Raw genomic sequence first — 6,250 nt, forward strand, 5'->3', positions numbered from 1 at the left:
AATCCACTCACCTCAGCCTCCCAAAGGCTCAGGATTACAGGCTGAGCTACCGAGCCTGGCTAATACTTTTTTTGAGTTGGGGGATCTCACTCTGTCACCTGGGCTGGAGTGTGGTGGCATGATCATGGCTCGCCTCAGCCTCGACCTCCTGTGCTCAGACAATCCTCCCGCCTCAGCCTCCCAAATAGCTGAGGTATGCACCACTACTTCCAACTAATTTTTTGCCTTTTTGTTTGGTTGTTTCTTTTTTTAGAGATGAAATCTCAGATATTGCCTAGGCTGGTCTTGAACTCCTGGGTTCAAGCAATCTTCCTGCCTTGGCCTCCTCCCAAAGTGCTGAGATTACATATGTGAGCCGCCATGTCCAGCCAAAGCTTTATCACTGTATTGCTGATTGCTTGATTTGAATTTCATCTTGGTTTAACCTTGTGTTTGTTCTCCCTATCTCTGTCACACTTACTCTTGCTACAATATGTGCTGATCTGCAGTGGACTCCTGGACTACCGTGAAGGTCACAAAAGAAGATTAAATTTCTATGTGATTGCTGGTGAATTCATTTCTGGATGTAAAAATCTCTTTTATGAGGCCCCACACAATATGCCATATGGAATATCATTATGTGCTCCCTAGAGCTTCTGTCATTGCCATCTGTCTGTGACTTCCTGTGTGGTTTCTTTGGCAGTGAGGGATTCAGCTATTAGAAGTGCTTCTATACAGCAAGTTTTGAAAACCCAATTCTAAACAACATCTGCTTCTGAAGTGAGATGTATATTTTCAAGGTTTATGCATTTGAAGCACATTAATAATGATCCCCGCTGTGAGGCTACAGTTGAAATCACAAGAGTGCTTTGTAGCTCATCACCAGGGTGACACCTAGATGCCAGCACTGCAAATCCCTCCATAAGCAAATCTTTCCCATCTTCCATTTCGAGGACTCTGACATGTGAGTCATAGCTGTGGCATTCTGCCTGACATAGCCCTTTGTTCTCAGACACCCAGAATTGCCCATCCTTAATGTAGGAGCTACATTTGTTCATTTTGTTTTTGTGACCCACTATCTAATACAACACCTAGCACTTAGTAGGAGTTCAACACATTTGTGTTGACTTGAACTGAAATGTGGAATTACACTTTGCAAGTTTCTAGGTCCTATCTCCTTGCAATATCAATGACAAAATTTTTCACTCAATGTGACATTGGTTATTGATAGCAAAGATAATGAATCGCTTGTAGTATTGCTTTTGTGGTTGGTTATGAACGTATATAAGATGATTATTTGTATTATGAAGATGAATGAATACTCAGAATAAAGCAATTTTTGATCTTCAGATGAATGCATATTCTAGATTGCCCAGGATCACCAGGTGTGGATGACAGAGCTTTGACCTTTGAGTGAGTCTAAATCTTAGAGCTTTACAAACTCTAAAATACTAATTAAAAAAAGAAAAAAGACCACTTATCATCTCAGATCTGTTTTGGTCTCTGTTAAACAAGAACAATAACCCCTGCCCTCTGACCTGCTACCTCAAAGAATTGATATGAGATTTGACCACGATAGTGTAGATGACAACAGTGTACAAATGAAAACTCACAAGTACAAATATAGGATTTGTTTATTCCCTTGCACATTTATGGTCCACTAAGGGTAAAGCACTGGGGAATATAGTTGTGAAAAACAAAGACAAATCATTTCTAAAGGCAAAAAAGTAAGGAGGCACACATAGATTGAAGGGGTAGTCTTCAACTTGAGTGGGCATACAGGTTGGGGGGAGGTCATGTTAAACATACAGCTTCCTGTGACTTACTGGAAGCATTCTGTTTGATAGGTCTGGGTTTGGGTAGAGGGCTCTACTTAACCTCCCAAGGAGATTCTGATGCAGATGGTTCATGGACCAGAGTTTGAGACCACCAACTTACTATAGCTTGGTGGGGAAGATAGAAAAGCAAATTAATTTCTTATTAATTTCAGATCCACAAAATAGGCCTATGGTAGTTTGTTAAGGTGGTGTTCATGAACACAGGCTATGAGGAAGTAGAATGCCAGTGAAATGATGAGATCAGAAAGGGTACAACAATAGTACAATTGGGTGTGTTCTTTTCTTCCCAGATTTTCTACATTTGCCACTGGTGACTTTACTCCTGCATCTCTTTCAAGAGTTGGAATATTTGTTAGCTGGTTTTACATGTTAAACACACACATACACACACACACACACACACACACACACACACACAAACACACACACATACACACACACTAACGCACAATGGCTTATTGAAGGTAGAAGGTTATTTCTCTTATTTGAAAACAAAGACCAGAGATAAGTGGTCTAGGGCTGGATGGTGGCCCTACAAAGTTGCTAGTGAGCTTCCAGGAAACTTTCAGCTCACCATTCTATCATCCCTAGGGTGTGGACCCCTCAACCTCATGACCAAAGTTGGCAATCCATCACAGTATCTTTTCAAGCAGCCAGATGGAGATGAAGAAGAAAAAAGGGAGATGCAGCTGCCTTTTCAGGAGGTTTTCTGAAAGTTTCCATATCTTTTTGCTTATATTTCATTGGTTAACACTTAGTAATATTGGCTCACCTGGATGCAAAGAAACACAGAAATGTATTTGTTATTCCCCAGGCAGCCACATGCCCAGAAAAAAAGTTAGTATTTTAAGTAGTAAGGAATCAGGGGAAGCTGCATCCTGAGGCAGGTGGTCAGCAAACTCAGGTCCAGATGGGATCCTAAGGTGTCCAATTGCTGTAGTCAGAGGTCCAGGTTTGAGTCCAGGCTTCTGACCATCATGACTCTAGCTACCACCTGATGTTGGAACACCATAACAACTGGGTTAGCAGAGAAAAGCTGGTGAGGCTGGTGGGTCACTGGTAGAAGACTATAGTTCAAGGACAGCCAGACACAGATGTTCTAATTTTATGGAGTCTGGGTGCCTTAATTTTTCTTTTTTTGTCCTTTATTTCAATAGCTTTAGAGAGTATAAATAGTTTGTGGTTACACGGTTGCAATGAATAGTGGTAAAGAAGTCTGGAGTTAAGTGTACCACTTACCACTTCTACCTATGTAATTCCACAGTTGATTTTTTTGTCCCTCTCCCTTTTCCCCCTCCCCCTTCTGAGTCTCTAATGTCCATTATTACACCATTCTCTGTGCCTTTGTAGATCCTTAGTTTAGCTCCCACTAACAAGTAAGAATACGCAGTGCTTGATTTTCTGTTCCTGCATTAGCTCACGTAGGGTGATGTTCTCCAATTCCATCCAAGTTGCAGCAAAAGACATGATTTCATTATTATTGATGGCTGAGTTACATTCCACGGTGTATATGTAACACATTTTCATTATCCACTGATTGGTTGATGGGCATTTAGGTTGACTCTACATCTTTGCAATTATGAATTGTGCATGACTGAGTGCCCTATGACCTCTGTCTTCTGAAGTTCATTCCCTTTTCCTTACCTGCACCTATCAGAGACTGAGAGATGACTCTTTTGAACAAGTTTCAGATTCCAGATTTGACACTAAATAGCCATGTGACCCTTGGTGTGTAACTCAGCTTCTAAAAAAAATCTTGTATTTATTTTTCTCAAATTGAGATAATTTCTGACAGGAGGCAGGTAGCTGCCTCCCCTATGGGATTATTTTAATCACCAAATTATGTATGAAAAGCATTTTACACTATTGGATGAGATTCACATGCAAATTATTTGGGGAAAAAATCCATCAATCATATGTTAGGGATTAATAAAAGAGCTAAATGATCTAAATCAAGTTCACGCACCCAGAACATTCATTAACATTTTCTATTAGCAGGTGATACGAATAATGAACATTTTTCATTTAATAGGAGGGAAATTTCTCCCCGCTGAACTTTTAATAAAATGTCCAAATTCTGAATATGTGAGCTACTGCCCTCCAGCTCTTGTTGATATTAATAGCCCATTAACACTAAAAATCATATCTCAAACTGATCTTTTTTCCCTTGAGAATCTTGTCATTTCTTATTTATATCAAATTCAAGTATCTGCTCTTTCTTCAGTGACACCCCTTTGTATATGCATATTTTAGGTGCAGCTGAACAGGGATGGAAAACGTGTCCCCGTGATTGCTCTCACTTTTTTTTTTTTTTTTTGAGTTGGAGTCTCACTCTGTCACCCAGACTGGAGTGCAGTGGCCGCTCCCGGCCACTGCAGCCTCAACCTGCTATGCTCCGGCGATCCTTCTGCCTCAGCCTTCCAAGTGGCCGGAATTACAGGCGCGCGCTACCACGCCCGGCTGATTTTTTGATTTATTGTAGAGATGAGGTCTCGCTGCCCAGGCGGGTCTCGAACCCGCGGGCTCAGGCAATCCACTTATCTCTGCCTCCCAAAGGCGCGGGATTACAGGCTGAGCCACGGAGCCCAGCTCACTTTATTTATATTTAGAGACAGAGTCTCACTCTGTTGCTCAAGCTGGAGTGCAGTGGTGGGATCATAGCTCACTGCAGCCTTGAACTCCTGTCTCAAGTGATCCTCTCACCTCAGCCTCTCAAGTAACTGGGAATAAAGGTGTATACCACCAAACCCAGCTCATTGTTTTTTAAATGATGGGATCTGGCTATGCTGCCCAAGTTGGTCTTGGCCGTCTGTGTTTCTCAAAGTGCTGGGATTACAGGCATGAGCCACCATGTACAGCCTGGCCTCACTTTAAACAACAATTACCACAAGAGAATCTTCTAGGATGGCTCTGCCCTTCACTCCTCCAGACGATTATTCTGACCTTCTGCCTCCTCAGCCCCGCAGTGGCCCCTCACTCGGGCTCACTTGCTGGATCTTGCTCTCAAAATCACTGAGAAATTACAAGCTATCAGAAGAGAACTTGCCCTGCATCAACACACCTGTCTATGGCCACGCAAGCCCTTCCCTTCTGCTGCAACCAGAAACACCTCTGCCGCTTGGCCACTGTCCTCCATCCCCTCTCATCTACTCAAGGACTTTGTTCCAAGAATTCTTCTTTATCCTTTATTGTCCAATGTTCTCCCCAAATCCATGGAGCCCATCCTATGCAAACATGCTGTTTTTATGCACCCATGCACACCACCCCCCAACTCTCTTTCTCTCCAGCCACTCCCTTAATTTTCTCCTTCCCTTTGTTTTAATTTATTTTTCTTTTAAGAGATAGGACCTCGCTATATCACCTAGGATGGACTGCAGTGACACGATTGTAGTTCACAGCCTTGATCTCCTGGTCTCAAATCATCCTCCCACCTCAGCCTCCTGGGAAGCCGGGACCACAGGCGCACATTCACACCTGGAAGTTCTCCTTCCTTCTAAAGCAAAGCTCCATGAAAAAGGCTTTCATAGTCAAGGTGTCTGACTGCTATATCTTGAACCCACTGGAATCAGCCCTTCATTCCACCCTGCCATCAAACCCTCTCCTGTCTAGGTCACCAATGACCACCCAGTTAATTCTTAACAGCCCATGCCCAGCCCCATCCTAACATACCTGTCAGCAGCACTCGATGGGAGCTACTCTCTGCTCCTTAAATCCTAACTCCACCGAGCTTCTGGGGCACCACCCCCTCCCCCAGATCTATCACCATCCTGTCTCACACTCACTTGGAATCAGCTCCTGGCAGTGCCTGAGCAAGCCAGGAGTGATGGTGTCTCTGGGCTTTTCATCCAGTGTCTTTTCCTGGTTTGCTTTCCCCTGAATGTTTATGTATGTTTGTTTATGTTTTTTCTTTTTGAGTTGGGGACTCACCCCTCACCCGGGATAGAGTGCAGTGGCATGATCACAGCTCACTGTAGCCTCCACTTCTTGGGCTCAGGCAATCCTCCAGCCTCAGCCTCCTGAGTAGCTGGAACTACAGGCACATGCCACTATGCCTGGCTCATTTTTAAATTTTTTTCTTAGAGACAAGGTCTGGTCATTTTGCCTAGGCTGGCTTATGTAACTTTTGCCCTCCCTTTCTTCACGAACTTCCCCAACTGCACTGCTTTATTTTTCTCCCCAACACTCATCATCACTCCATCTACTATGTGTTTCACAGATTTATATTTTTATCATTGACTTCTCCTACTACCAGCTCCTTAAAGGCAGAAATTCTTGTCTTTTTTGTTGACAGCTCTATCCCCAGTTCCTAGAATAGTGCCTGGCACATAACAGATGCTCAATTAATATTTGTTAAATAAGCCGGGCTCGGTGGCTCAGCTTGTAATCCCACGCCTTTGGGAGGCTGAGGTGAGTGGATTGCCTGAGCCCGCGGG

The sequence above is a fragment of the Carlito syrichta genome, unplaced genomic scaffold (genome assembly GCF_000164805.1).
Source record: "Carlito syrichta isolate Samal-C Ts95f unplaced genomic scaffold, Tarsius_syrichta-2.0.1 Scaffold309784, whole genome shotgun sequence".
NCBI lineage: Eukaryota > Metazoa > Chordata > Mammalia > Primates > Tarsiidae > Carlito > Carlito syrichta.